This window comes from Protopterus annectens, chromosome 5.part0 (genome assembly GCF_019279795.1).
Source record: "Protopterus annectens isolate FY-2018-M chromosome 5.part0, PAN1.0, whole genome shotgun sequence".
Classification (NCBI taxonomy): Eukaryota; Metazoa; Chordata; order Ceratodontiformes; family Protopteridae; genus Protopterus; species Protopterus annectens.
In genome coordinates, this window is record NC_056735.1 from 763,684,993 (window position 1) to 763,700,923 (window position 15,931).

Sequence of the window (15,931 nt, forward strand, 5' to 3'; positions counted from 1 at the left end):
CTCCTGGAACAGTTTGAATAGTCCTTATACTTAAGAGAGAGAAAACTTGCTTTTGAGCCTCTTCCCACTGATTTGGGGGTAGATCTGGCCAACCGTTTGGGGTTGGTAAAGTGTGGAAGTGGAATCTGTAACCTTGGGAAACTATATATAAAACCCATTTGTCCTGGGTAATGAGTTCCCAGTTTGCCTGCAGAGCAATCTTTCACCCTAAAGGAGCAGTCAGTTGAGAAGGGCTTGGAAGTTTTAAAATTAAGTCATTGAGACAGTTTACCATAGAGGGGAGTCTTACTACTCCCTGCTTTGGAAGTGGGAGCCCCCCACTGCTTAGTGCTATGTGTACCTTGGGACTGAAGCCTGGGTGTTCTGCTGGTTCTGGGTTTGGACTGAGAAGGCCTGGAAGAGGCAGGAAAGGACCATTTCTTAGAGGACCAACGCCTACTAAATCTTGGAGGCTGTACTTGCAGGAAATTTTAACAGTTTGCATAGATTTAGCTTTTTCCTCCATCTTTTTAAGTACTCCTTCTACTTTGTAGCCAAACAGGCGGTCCTGGTTTAAGGGAGCATCCAGTAATTTAGCTTTAACATGATCTGGCAAAGATTGCTCCTTAAGCTAAGCATGCCTTCTAAGTACAGACTCAGTGACAGCAGCCCTGCAAGATGCCTCTAGTGAATCAAAACCACATTGCAAAGTATGTTTTCCAACTTGTTCAGCAGAATGCATTAAATCCTGTAAATCTTTATTTTCAGCACAGTCAGGAATCAACATAATTTTCTGTTTAAGCAATCCAATAATATGCTGCTGATACTTTAACATATGAAACTGGCAGTTTAAGGCCCTAATGGTCAAGGTTGCAAAAGTGTATACCTTCTTACCCAATCTATCCATCGCCCTGGAATCTCTATCAGAGGGGGTAGGATTTTTGGCAGTAGTAGCCTTATGCCCTTGGGTCCCTGTGAAATGGTCTCAGGATCTGCAGTAGGATTTTTAAAGAGGAACGTGTAAGAGTCAGGAACCCTGTAATATCTATCTGGTTTTCTGGGAGTAGGAGGTAAGGAGTCAGGGGCCGAGCTCGATTCTGAAAAGGCATCATCAACAATGTCCAATACAGGGGGAATAGCTAAAGGCCTGTGTTGGGGCAGGAGTAAGAAATTCCTAAGCCTCTTTTTAGAATCAGAGTAATCCTGGCTTTCCCAGTGAAAATGTTCCCTAAGAGTATGCAAGGGGAAGCAGAGGGAATAGAGTCCTCTGCATCAAAATCCTCATAGGTAGATAAGGGTAAATCCTGGTCATCAGAGGAAACAGAAATTTCAGAATCCTGATCAGAAGAATCATAAGCACATTCAGTCCTCATCTTTGCGTTTTTTCGGAATGTCAGTAGTTGGGTGGCTTACCAAAGTCATATATGGGTAATTGAACCAAGTACCAAAATATTTAAGAGAGTAAATATACAGACGCCAAATAGTTCGTTGTTTAAATAAGGCACAAAACCGACAGCGAGGTACGTCGTGGTTAGGGCCTAAGCAAGGAATACAGTACGAATGAAAATCTTTATGAGGTATTTACTTTCAACAAGAAATACAATTATTGACTTTTACTGACATCGGTTTAGAGCAAGGAAAAGTTTCCCCAATGGGGTACTTAGCTTTAGTTGAAGACTTCGGTTCTGAAACTCGAAAATGAAAATTTCAGGAGTCGGCCAACCCGCACTTGCGAACTGCTTCTGGCACCGTACGGCAAGAAAAAGACTGATGTAATGGCGTGTATACCCCCAACTACCGGACATCATGGAAGATGAGACAGCAACTGACGCAGGACCCAAGACGTTGATAATCAGGCCGACTGAGGGCTACTGCAAGCAGATAACCCAAATGTGATGACTGCAATAGTGAAACACAAAGAACATCCGTTACCTGGCTTCCCAAAAGACAGCGTGCTATTTACCTGTAATATTCAGGGAAGCATGCACAGAACTGTTACCTGGCTTCCCAAAAGACAGCGTGCTATTTACCTATAATGTTCAGTGATGCAAACACAACTCATGCTTGATCAATGTCCGACACTTAACACCAGAGATGCAACAACATGAAAGCTTTAAATGAGGAATGCAGCTCAAGTAAAATGTTTTGTACACACACACACACACACACACATATATATATATATATATATATATATATATATATATATATATATATATAAAATAACATAATATGCTATGTTGTCCCATCTCTCCTTCAGTCTTGCTACATGGGTTTGTAGCTGAAACCTCGGCTTTGACTTGGCCTATACTAAAGCGAGAGCTTCTACTGGCTCGAAGCTGAATACCTATCCCATAGTGCTTAGTGGCTATTCCCCAGATCTCGTTTGCCGCTTGAAGCTTCGGGATTGTCTTCACTGGCTCAGGCTTGGAAAATTTTATATTTTATAACTTTTTCTAATTGTTAGTTATTTTTATTTATTAGTGGTATAGTAACAGTCTTGTGCTATTTTTAGCACCTTTCAAAACCTTGTAAGTTTATTTTGTGGCTATCTTTTCTTTGGGCCTTGTTTTCTCCACAAGAATCCCTTTTAAATTAGAGGATACTTGCCCTTTTTTCTACTTTATAAGCCTTTTAGGAGTACTCTGTTTACGTTAGAGGTGTCTCCTCAGGTGGACGAGACTTCTCCTCCCCACTTTTCTTCTCTTTAAAAAAAAAAAATATATAGTACTTTAGTTTAGTTACTTGTTTCTTTGCTGCTCTCTCTTTATAACAGTTATAGTTGTTGTTCTAACTTTTATTGAGATATTTTTTCCTTATAGCTAGTATGTCTAAGGAGCCAGCTAAGGAACATAAGTCAGGATTCAAAAAGTGTGATTCCTGCATTCAGAAGATGTCCATTACTGACGGACACACTAGTTGTGTGTACTGTCTGGGTCCACTCCATCTTCAAGACTCCTATTCCATTTGTCATAGTTTTAGTGCCAGGGTCTTGCAAAAGAGGAGGAATAAGCTTATACTGAGGGGCTTATTAAAAGTGGACAAAGGAAATTAGACAAAAAAATCAGAAAATTGTAAGGAACCCAAGGCAGTCGACTTGTCTGGTACGACTTTTTATTAATATAACTGAACAAATTAAAACTTGAGCAAGAAACAAATGTAATACTTCTAAAACACTAAAAAAATCAGAAAAGACTCCAGAGTTTTATCGGAGCCAAAAAAACATGGCTCTCCCTCGGCTCCATCTGTCTCATCGGAGCATTTGCAGAGCCGAAAGAGGAACCAGTCTCCACCCTTGGAGCCTGTTTGCTCAGTGCTGGTTTCTCCTTTATTACAGTCGGTGGCAGGTAGCCACAAGTCTTTCAGTCATTCCTCTAGATCCTCCAGGCTATCGGATGAGGACATGGAGCAGGTAGTTAAGAGGTTGCTTCAGACTCGGGCCCTAGCTGAAATTCTTTTGAGCCCAGCCCATCGGACCTTAGAGCAAACAATGGTACCTTCTACTATGCCTATTCCTCCTCCAACTCGGATGAGTTTGGAGCCAGAGAGTATGGAAGTCGTTGTGCTGGATCCACCGGAGCCAGTAATCACTACTGATATCTCAGATCTGAAGTCTGCTCCAGTTTCTTTGAAGCTTTTGTCCATTGAGGGAACGGGGGGCCAACACTCCCTGGTCGGCTCCGGGGGGGGGGGGGTTGGGTCGGACCCTTGTCGGAGCCGGCTCTCCCACTCGGCACCTCAGCTCAGGTGAGTTTGGCTCCCACATCTGCCTCACAGCCACCCTCCTCAGTGCCGAGGAGATCTCCCGGTCTCTCGGGGCCAGAGTCTTTCGCGGACCAGGACCGCAGTGCCTCCAAGGAGATGCGAAGTGTGCTCTCCACTGAGTCTACTCCACCTTTGGCTCCAGCCTTTCTTCCCCTAAGGGACCAGTGTCCACCTCTTCATTACCTCTCCATCAACCACAGAGTAAAGAGTCAGTGCCCCAGGAAGTCACAATGGGTGGATCCTCCTCTTCCGATACCTCTCTGGAACATCCCCCTGAGGAGGCCCCTCAGAAGAGACAGCGTAAGAGGAAACAGACTCCCCTGAGTCTGTCACTTCTGATACCAACTTAGAGGATTCAGAAGGGTCCCCAAGATCCCCCTCTGAGGAGGTTTCTTTTTCAGACATCCTGGAGATCATTAAATAGAGGGGTGACTGGAAATCCCTTTCCCCTTCTGAAGATGACTCTGTATACCTGGAGGCATTTGGCTCTCACCCCTCCACCTCTTGGGTGTCTCCACCTTTCAACCCTCTCTGGGTTTGGTGAGCCAAGAGGTGTGGGACTCTCTGGACTTGGTGAACCCCATTCTATGGAGGCCTAATAAATTCATTATGGTCCCAGAAGATGGGCAGTACTTGACTAAAGGGGTTCCTGTAGATGCAATGGTGGTGACAACAGCAACAAAAAAGGCGTTACCTGAAACTTCTGTATCTGTTCATCCACCGAACAAGGATTCTCATACAATGGATAGCGGCCTTTACTTTACGGTCATTGAATTATTTGTCGCATTTCATGTGACTTCAGAGTGATCGCCTAAAAGAGCTAGGAGATACCGTGCAAGGTGCTACAACCCAGGACTTATCTGATAAACTCCCAGCTTGCAACCTTAACCTCCATATCTAACTCCTCCATGTGGCTCATATCTTATGCAGCCGATGGAGAGAGCAGGGCAGCAGACACAGGAATAGTTCTTCATAGACATTCCTGGATGCACCTTTGTGAGTTTGCAGAACCCTTCCGTTCTTCCTTTATTGACGCTCCCTTTGATAGCTTGCCATTGTTCAGGCCTAAAGTAAAAAACTCTCACCAGGAGCCAACAAGATGCTAAGACTCTGTCTGCCACTGGAGTCCATTTTTCCACCCCTACCAGACCTTATCCTAAAGGTCAAAAGGGCAGAAAAATGTACTTCTGTAAGTCTAAAGGAGCCTTATCTGACACTTGTGGTGATCCTTCCCCCAGGGGCAGAGGGGGAAACAACAGAAGACACCATCCACGTGGCAGAGGGGGTCCACAAAACCAGGGCGACAGAGATACTTTCTCTGGTAGGGCCTTCCAGTGCTCCTGAAAGGAGGCCCATCTGTCCACATCTGGAGGCAGTCGGGGGGGGGGGGGGATATTGCTGTACCTGGAAGCCTGGCTGAATTTGACTCAAGACAGATGGGTACAGTCCATTATATCCAGAAGATACAACATTCCCTTCCCAAAAGACAGTCTGCTATTTGCCTATAATGTTCAGGTAAGCATACACAGAACTGTTACCTGGCTTCCCAAAAGACAGCATGCTATTTACCTGTAATGTTCAGTGATACAAACACAACTCATGCTTGATCAGTGTCCGACACCAAACACCAGAGATGCAACAACATGAAAGCTTTAAATGAGGAATGCAGCTCAAGTAAAATGTTTTTTGTATACACACACACACACACACACACACATAATAACATAATATAGTATTAGGTATTTGTATTTTGAGGGCACATCCATAGGATCCATTCCACTGTCCACAGATAAATTACTGAAATCTAAATGGCCACCAGGTAGTAAACACTTCCCTAATATGCTGAATATGTTTTTGCTGCTACTCACTGTATGTTACACCATCAATCAGGTAAGCAAGAGCATAGTCCCCAGGTCCTGCTATAATGCCATCTGATAATCTGTAGAAGGTTGCGGGGGCATTCATCACCCCAAACTGCATCTTGAAAAATTCATATTGTATGCATAGCTAGTGTTAAGTGCAGATTGTATTATTTGCTATTGTATGTATATTCAATTGTTCTTCATGTACTCTGATGCTCATTTATTGTTCTGTGGAGCTTTTCTCCCTGGACCTCCACTGGAAAAGGACCAGTGTCCAGTTGGAATTTCCTGGTAAAGAAATGTAAATTAAATAATATAACCCAAACTGGATCACAAAATCTGACATTTCCACTGCTGTAGGGTTCAAGGGTACCTGCGAGTAAGCCTTGGTCAGGTCAGTAGTACTTAGCCCTGCCCAGCTGTACTTGATATGCCATAAGCATCTAACTCCGTGTTCCGTGTAAGTATATCAGACTTTGCCAGGTCTGGTGGATCCCTTACCTTTATTCAACATTAATCTGCTTCATATGTGTACTACTAATTTGTCCAAGACTGAAATTGAAGTCCTCAGAATACAAAGCTGGAAATGTGGCCTGTGCAGGGAAATGTCACTATTTTTTGATGCGAATGCAACAAGTGAGGCCCAGGGACTGTTCTTGGGGCAATGTAGCAATTGCCTCATGTACACAGCCAACCCTCTCCTCCTACTACCCAACACTACAACCTGTGAGAGATGCACTTATATAGTCAAACTGGAGGCAAAGCTCTCTCCAACCAACACTGGACTAGACCGTCAAGAGGAAAAGGTAAACACTTGCACCACACAACACATCATCACATAGTCCCACGAAACCTACACCACCAAAATCCACACATAGAAACACAAAAACTTTCACAGAGGCTCTCAATAATAATCTGCCCAAGCAACAGAGACCTTCAAAGCAGAAATGCACGCAACCTCCACCGCCCAACACAACCCAAATGACACATATCCCACAAACTCAGTGTGCCACTCAACCACATCCAATAAGGCAAAACAACGTACCCAACACACTAGTCATAGGTGATTCTGTAGTCAGGCACACTGATGTCTCACTCACTAGGCTAAACAAGGAGAAGGTTACTGTCAGCTGCCTGTCGGGTGCCAGGATCCACCACATAACCCATGCACTCAGGTCACTCCAAGTACAAATATGACTCTGTCATTGTCCATGTTGGTGTGAATGACCAGAGACGTACCTCCCTGGACTACATGGAAAGAGACATAGAAGAGCTCTTGGATCTTGTAGCTCAGGCAGATATGACCCTAACCCTGAGTAGCATCTTGCCATCACCCAGATTGATACCACAGTACAAGGACAAAATGAATGACCAGCAGTTGGCTAAGCTTCTGGTGTCATCCGAAGGGGATCCACTATCTGTCTGCTTGGGACGACATGGTCGACAGACCATGATGCTTTGTCAGAGATGGCCTGCACTTGTCATCCCTGGGATTCCAAAAACTGGCTAAGGCTCTTGCTGCCCTATAGTGGCTTTTTTAAGCAAGGTTCAAATGACAAATTCACCACCATAACAGGTACAGCCAAGCAAAAACTGAGGGAAATGCTACTCAATGCTAGAAGTCTAAACCTCAAAATGCACTCCTTCGAGGCACTCCTTAAAATGGAGAACATAGATATCTGTACAGTGACTGAGACCTGGTTCAAGGCTCCAGAGAGCACCGCAGCATTACCAGGCTATAATTCATACCACACCTTCTGGTCATCTAACCTGGACCAAAACACTAAAGGCGGGTGTGTCCATATTCATTAAGGATATTCTCACCTCCAGGCTAGTTGCGCAGCATAATGTATCCGAGGTTATCCAAGTACAACTAACTCTGGAAAAGACTGCAATCCAAATTGTAGCTTGCTACAGATCCCTCACCATGCCCCAGGATTCCCACTCCTCTTTTCTTGATATACTGGAAAATATTAGGGTTCAACCAAACACCCTAATAATTGGTGATTTCAACTACCCCACCATTAACTGGGAAAACTATTCGTGTACCAACCCCTTCGCTCAACGCTTTCTGGAATTCATAAATTCCAGTGCCCTGGATCAACTTATCAACAGCCCCACCATGGACAGCAATATCCTAGACCTAGTCATTACCAACATGTGCAACAAGTGTTCCCACGCCTGAGGTCAACTTCTTATTGGTCAAATCCACCCATAAGATAATCAGCCTAGATATTCCAATCCCGCCCACACCCCCCATTAAGGAAACCACAATAAAGAATTTCTAGAAAGCCAGTTTCATGCTTCTTAACACAGAAGTGGCAAACTTCATGACACCCGTACAGATGGGCAATACAGTTACAACTGCTGAATCCTACACAAATGCACTCTATAAGCACTTACACGAGTGCATGGATTGTGCTATCCCTAACAGAACCAAGAAGCTATCCTCCAAAAAAGGAAGCCAATGTGGTGGTTCCCTACCATAAACAAACTTTACAACAGAAGAAAGAAACTGTTGAAAAAAATAGTAAAATCCCATGAGTGGAGGAGCTCCCGTCAGCCTCAGTAAGATGAGATCCCTCATAAAATTCTCCAAAGCTAATTACAAAAACAAAATCACCACTGATTTTAAGGACAACCACAAAGCATTCTATAGCTATGTCAAGAATCTTAATGGCAATACCCAGATCTTCTCTGAGTTACAGCACAATGGCATGAAATTTACAGAACCAACTGATATTGCCAACATCCTGGCAAATAGGTTCAGTGCTAACTTTACCCCCTCTCTCACCCCACTTTACCCCCTCTCTCACCCCCTAAAGCAGTCATATCTATACAGGAAGAATGCAGAGCCCCTGTAATCACAACTATGCAGGTAAAAAATGCACTCTCTAAAGCCAAGAACACAGCATCCACGGGACCGGACAACATCCCAGGCTGCATTTTATACGAACTTCAGAATGAACTGGCTCCCTTCCTAAGTACCATGTTCAGTCATAGCCTCACTTCGGGCTTTGTGCCCACTGAATGGTGCACAGCAACACTTATCCCACTCCACAAAGGGGGAGCCACCAATGGACCCCAGGAACTATTGGGGTCTATATTAGTACATCGAAGTAATACTACTTCAAATGTACTAATATCAAACCCTTTGCATCGAAAGCTGGAAATAGCGAAGCTGCAGAATATCAAATACTTTCCTAGGGAAAGTATTTGGTGGGCCATTTCTGCAGCTTCGCTATTTCCTTGACTGTGGAGCGAAGGTTATGGACCAGGTTAAGGTAAGTGTGTGAATGAAGGTGAGTGTGCGATAGGGACCTTAGGGTTAGGGAGTAGGTAAGGTGAGTGTGCGATAGGGACTTTAGGGTTAGGGAGCAGGTAAGGTGAGTGTGCGGTAGTTACGGACCTTAGAGTTAGGGTTGGGTTAAGGTAAGTGGATAGCTAGTAGTGTATGTATGGCTTAGTGTAGGGTTTTGTGAAGTGTATGTGTGTGGATTATGTATTTTGGTGTGCTTGTGTTGTGTGTACGTTTGTTGGAACAGCGAATGTTTTTCCTGGGAAAAAATTCACTGTTCTGAGTGTTCGATGTTGTGGTGTTTCGAGTGAGATGGTTCGATATTAGAACATTCGATGTAGTAATACTTCGAAGTTCTAATATAGACCCGGACTATTGCCCTATTAGCTTGATGAGCCAGGTTTGCAAGGCCATAGAACATATCATGGAACTTATAAACAAAGACACTGGTAACCTCCAAACTCTGGACCCCACCCAGTTCGGGTTTGTGAAAGGCATATCATGTCTTCTAAACCTGATAGATTTCTTTGAAGCAGTCACCAAAGCCATAGACAAGGGTAAGGTGGTTCACACAGCCTATCTTGACCTCGCCAAGGCTTTCAACACCATCCCCCATTCTGGAATTATAGATAAACTCACTAAACTAGATATAAAGTCCTACATCACAAGATGGGCTGTCAACTGGCTCACTGACAGAACCCACACTGTAAAAGTTGAAGACTCCAAATCCGACTTCAAACCAGTGACAAGTGGAGTACCACAGGGTCCAGTACTGGGTCTTCTCCTGTTTGGTATCTACTTCTCTGAAGTACAAGCTAACACAGAAGGTCTTTGACAAAGTTCACAGATGACTGCAAACCAGGAGCCATAACAGAGTCCCCAAAATGATGTGAACATCCTACAGAAGGGCCTCACCGAGACAGATGCCTGATGTCAGAGCCATGGCCTCAAGCTCAATGTCAAAAAGTGCATTGTCATCCCCTTTGGTAAAAACTCTGTACCCATGAACTACCACATAGGTGTCAGTCAACTTAACACCGAAAGTGTGATAAGAGACCTTGGAACCCAGGTGGACAGTAGTCTCTCCTTTGATAATCACATCACCACAGTGGTCAAGAAATCCTTCTACGTGGCACACCTCATCACAAAAGGGTTCTCATCCAGGAAAAAAAAGAGGTCATTGTTCCCCTCTACTCGTCACTCATTAGACCCATTATAGAATACAACAGCCCTTTTGGACTGTACCTCACAAGACATCTACAACAGCTGTAAAGGCCACAGAAGTACCTCACAAGGAGGATTACTGGCCTCAAACAGATGCCCTACACTGACTGTCTCAAAAAACTCCAGCTTTACTCCGTCACATATCGCCTACTCAGAGGTGATCTCTGCCTAACATACAAAGCTATGTCAAACCCAGAGCTGTTGGACATGCTCCACCTAAAGAAATCCCAATCCCTCCAAGATACATGCTCTAGGGACCTAAACCTTGTTACCACAATAAACAGAACATGCTGGAGGGATAGAGTCCTGTCCCAGAGACTTCACATACTCTGGAACAAACTACCTATCTATATCAAACAAAGCTCCTCATTAACACTCTTCAAGAAAAATCTTTATGAATGGATGGGAAATAGGAAATTCACCCCAGGGATCACTTCTGTGGCTCTGCTTGACAGGGCCACAGGAAAATAACTTTCTTGGGTGGCGAAAGCCAGGGAACCTTGTTGGCTAGGCTTACTTAGGCCCTTGGGCCGATAGGCTAGTACCTACCTATGAAGCTATGAGCCCAACATATCCTGCAGGTCTTCTCCCAGGATCTGTTTAACTTCCTCCGGCACACTACAGGGTCCTGTATGATGGGTTGCTGGGGCATTGTGTACACATTGGTGATCTAACACATCAGTGCACACTTGTTCACCAGTAAACTCTGGTAGCACTGCCCATATCTCCTAAAGGTAGGAGATCGTGGATGAAGGAGCCCTTTCACAGCAGCTGATATCACACCAAACCTTGGTAAAATGGTCTGCAACAGCATCCCACTCTGATTCCTCCTGTAACTCACTGCAGATGCTAAATACCAGTGTCTCACTATTTTATAACAGGGCTTTATCATGCTGACATAGTAAAGTTTGTGCTTCTGTCTCCTGCTTGGCAACTCTACCATGGACTTAACATCAGTTGCCTTTCTGACAACTGTGAAAAGGCTCTACCATGCAACTTAAAGCTTATGTTAAACAAGCACCAGCATGTTCTGCCTAAGGGAATGCTTTCTGGCCATGGCTTTCTGGTCATACCAGACCATTTGCTGTTATTGTGCTAGATGCTCTTTTGCCATTTCCATGAGCTTCTTTACCCTAGTCCTGGCATTGAAGACATATACCACAACAAAGTCCTCCTCTCACTCATAATGAACTAAATCCAGAATCCTCCTCACCATGTAACAATACAGCAATTCAAAGGGTAAAATCCCATAGATTCCTGGGGTACCTCACTACATGAAAAGAGGAAAAAAGGCAGATATTTGTCCCACTCAGACTTGAACTGGTATGCAAATGTTCTCAATATCATCTTTAGGTTACAGTTAAAACTTTCCATGAGACAACTGACTTCTGGGTAGCAAGGGTAATCTGTAATGGTAGTTTTTAAATGCTCTATCTCACTATGTTTCCACAAACAAGCCACTAGGTCTAACATGAAATTGACAGCTATATCCATCAATATTTATTTTTGGAAATCTATCCTGATGAAAATTTATAACAGAGTATTTGCTACCTTCTCTACCTCAGCAGTGGACATAGTCACTACCTCAGGGTATCTATTAGTACAAGCCATCACCAGCAGGATATGCCTCTTAGCTGTTGAGCTTGGTGTTCTAAGAGACTTCATAATGTCCACAGCTACTCAATCAACTGTTTTTTCAAGAATGGTCCAAGGCATTAAGCTTTACCTCCTACCTTAGCAACTTTATGGCACTCCAAGTCTCTGGCAGTATCCCACCACACCTTTTGTGATACCTAACCAATAGAAATCCTGAATAATCCTTTTTTGTATGCTTTACACCATGTGGCCTGAAAAACTAAAATCATAATCTCTGGAAAGAAATGCTCATCAGAGGATCCTTAGTATCACCACCATCTGTATCACTTCCCCCTCTAGACAGCATTCAGGAGTTCATTATCTGTACTCCAACCCTTTGTCCCAAAATATGTATTGCATCTGCCCTTGAGTATCAGAAGCCTCCTTTGCTACCTTCCTTAAGTTTGTTAAAATAGCATATGAAAACTGTCTTATCTCTTTCTTTGAGATTTCCCCCTTCTCACCTTCCAGAAGAAACCTGGTATCTTCTAACAGTGGCGCCTCAAATTCAGGTTTGCTATTATTACCAAAGTCACACATTGAATTAGGCCCTTCCAGGAAAAGTCCAGTACCTTTTAACAGTTCTAGCTCAGATTCAGGCACACTGCTATGGACTAGCCCTATCCCCCCAAACAGCCACATAACCAGCCTTGACAGGAGGTGTGGGCAATGGCTGGGGTCTCCACTCTGCTGCCTTACTCACATTCTTGTCTCCATGCCTGGATACGTGCAATCAAATTTATAAAGTTGCTAAAAATAATAGCTTTTGCATTAGCATGCATTTTCTAAAAAGACTATTGAGCCTGAAACTCATATGTCTGTCATTATTTACATGTCGGTCTTAAATGGCTTACAAAACAAAATTCTAAAAGGAGCAGACCAAAAATATGAGGCAAAAATCAGCACATTCTGTGAAAATCTGGGCAACTGATAGGGAAGAAGTAAAAAATGAAACAGCTGCATGCAGTCTACACCTTTGTATATGTATCTTGTGACAGCAGTGGTGCACACATCTTTTATGACAAAAATGCTTTATAGCCCAAGTAAGTGCAATTACAAAATCCATTCCATGGCTCAAACTGTGACATGGTGGGCAGGAGCTATGGTCCTTGGTTCTACTCCACTATCCACATCTAAATTATTTAAATCTTAATTCTAAGAGCAAGTAAAGGTATGGTCTTCCAAGTATTACAACTAGTACTAAACAGATTAAAATATAAAGACAGACATACAAATATGAACCACTGCACAATTTATTAAATGTACTAAATAAACCACAACTAAATATAAAATAATAAATATGAGCAATAGTCCAGTGACTCAAAAAGACCTCTAGCGCCTCGGCAAGAATGCCTTCAAAGGAGTTTGTTAAATGCAGATTGACCTGCATACAAGAAATATGCACTGGTGACGCTGGTATGGGCTTACACCATATCCACGCCCAAAAACAGGCATTGTACTGAAGACTTTTTGGCCTAACTTACAAAATTCTCCAGACCTCTTTCCTCCCAATTCTCTCAGTTTCAGTGCATTCTAAATTCTCACATGCCTACAGTAAATATACTTTATTCAATAAACTCTTACAGACAGACAAACACACACACACTTTTTTTGTGGAAGACTGGTAAAATTCAATCGCCAATAACACAGTCTTGTGTACTGATCCCCACTAGTAAACTGCTACCACCCAAAATTATCTGACTGAGGAAATCTGTGTTACTGTACACTCTTAAGAAGCCAAATAATTATAAGCACAAATGATGGTGTGCAGCAGAACAGTCTGGCCAATTAGTGGTGGATACCAGCAGTTTTTCACCATTTAGCAATAAATATCCTTAGTTAGTAAGTAAACAAATGATCAACTGGCTCCCTATTGAAATGCTGAAACTCAAAAAATATAGAGTGCTGACATACTGGTAAAAAAAAATCCAAGGAGACAAGTGAATCTTGAAATTGCTCTTCTACTTTAAACTTCTTTTTGGCAAGGGGAAACACCCCTGCACCCCCAAATGTCAGGGTAAGCCCACCACACCCCTGAACTTTTACAACTCTGGGACTGCCAGGCCTCTGAGAAAAAGGAATATTCTAGGAAATGGCTATTTTGGACTTAATATATCTAAGTCCACTTTTTCGGTAATTCAGTCTTCATGTTTCAAGGCTCAGTCTAGCATGTCCCAACATGGAAATGAAAATAGAAATAAAAAGTGAATAAAAATACCATACTTAAGAAAGGGTCAGACAGTAGCGTCAACAGTTAAATATGCAGATAAATATAAATGTGTACAGAGAAAACAGAAAATAGTCACTTTAAAGGAAACAAGAAAAACATCTATCTACAGTAAAGCCTTCTTCTCATCATCTTAAAAATTACTTATCTCTCAACTATACTAGCTAAATTTCTGGCAGACATCATGGACATTCAGAAAACAAACAGAGTTGTTCTTTGATTCATTCATTCATTCATTCATCCATCTATATGGCACTTACCTCTACCACACAGAAAGTACAGATGTAATTACGCAGCGTTTCATATTTACCTGCTAATGAGTTTCTTTTCTTGCTTTTGCCTATCTCCTTAACAACATTTTCTAATTGAGCTGTTACAATTATTAGTTTCCTGGCCAAGGAAAACTTACAAATTTGTAATCACAGGAAAGAATAATTAGTTTTTTTTTTCCTGTGGCTGCAGCACATTTCACATTGTGTGTTAAGTACTGTGATTCTCCAGTAAAAGCCAGTTACTAACTTCATATGACTATTTAGACATTCCGTAGGAAAAGGTTACAAGCATGTTCTCATCTTTTCAATACACTGCAGATTCAATCACAGATTAATCTTTTTTTGCAGGTTTTAAAATGCTTTAGTACAGCTTACAGGCCTGTTACAGTGTGATTAGGGAAACACTGGCAGATTTGCCATCAGATATAATACACATTCATATAATATGGTTACCATACAGCTGGCCATAGATTAGCTTTGTCAAATTGTGAATTCTTCACTCTATCAATCGCTTTGGAAATGCAAATGCAGTATTTTTGTGCAAGATGATCTAACATTATAATTAAGGAAGTTTCTCCTTTTCTCCACTATGGTGTGATATAAGCATTTGTAAATTATATCATTTATATATAGATAGTATAGTCCCCCACTTAGAAAGTTGCTTTTAGTTTTACTTTTGGTAATCAAAAATGTAACCTATCGGTTTTCATTTGCAATTACTTTTTTCAATGACTTCAGTGGCAATTAACTTCAATCACCTATAAAAGTTTGCTCAGTGTTTTATGTTTTAATAAACTCCCATATATATTTTTATTACATATATTAACTTTGATGTGCAGAAACAGTAATGCACACTACACCATTGACTATACACAAAAAGTATCTAACCTCAAAAATAAAACCTATTAAAACTAAGCTATTAAAACTAAACCAATCAGGGGAAAAAAAAAGGCTTTTCTTCTTGGTGTGGTATTAAAAAACATGCATCACTACCGTCAGACATACTTTGTCAGAACAGTGGTATGGGTAAACAAAAGCAATAAATAAATAAATTATCAGAAGTAGTGTGGATCACTGGGGTTAGGGGCAGTAGCAGGCTTAGGGTTACCAAATGATTAAGGTGACACAGGGGACCCTGTCCTTAACCCTAAACCTATACATTACTTTAAGAAAAAGCCATTCCTTAACAGTGCATTTACACAAGACCCTCATATACATACTTTACATACACACAGGCACACCACTACATCTATTCCTTTACTTAGCATTTACTGTAATCCAATCCATCTAAAGGAACACTAAGTTGCTAATTCAGTTTGTATAGCCACTTCAAGAGGCTTACTTGAGAACAAAGAAATCCCTGAATAGACATTTCATAGTTTTGTGCCTAGATATTTATTTTTGCTATGAAAAAATTCATCAAGAGAGCTGCCATAAAAGGAAGAGGTTGGAGACGTGTTTCCTCTACTGATAATTTGTTTTAAAAGTCATTTTATCTTCATTTGAATCACTGTTAGAAGAGATGTTGGACAGTGTCGTATTGTTGCTTTCTGGAGAAAATAATCTTTGTGCCCTGTTAAGAATGGATACATGTTAAGAAAGCACAAGAGTTTGCCGGACTGTGAGAGCATGCTAACTATAGCACAGGCAGTTCCATGTTCATATACTC

The 15,931-nt window shown here is 42.0% G+C and overlaps 1 protein-coding gene across 2 annotated transcripts in view; it reads right to left on the reverse strand.

Moving 5' to 3' along the window:
* SLC35F2 (solute carrier family 35 member F2) overlaps positions 1-15,931 on the reverse strand; it is a 482,376-nt gene that overhangs the window by 286,811 nt on the left and 179,634 nt on the right. The gene's annotated exons all lie outside the window — the stretch shown is intronic.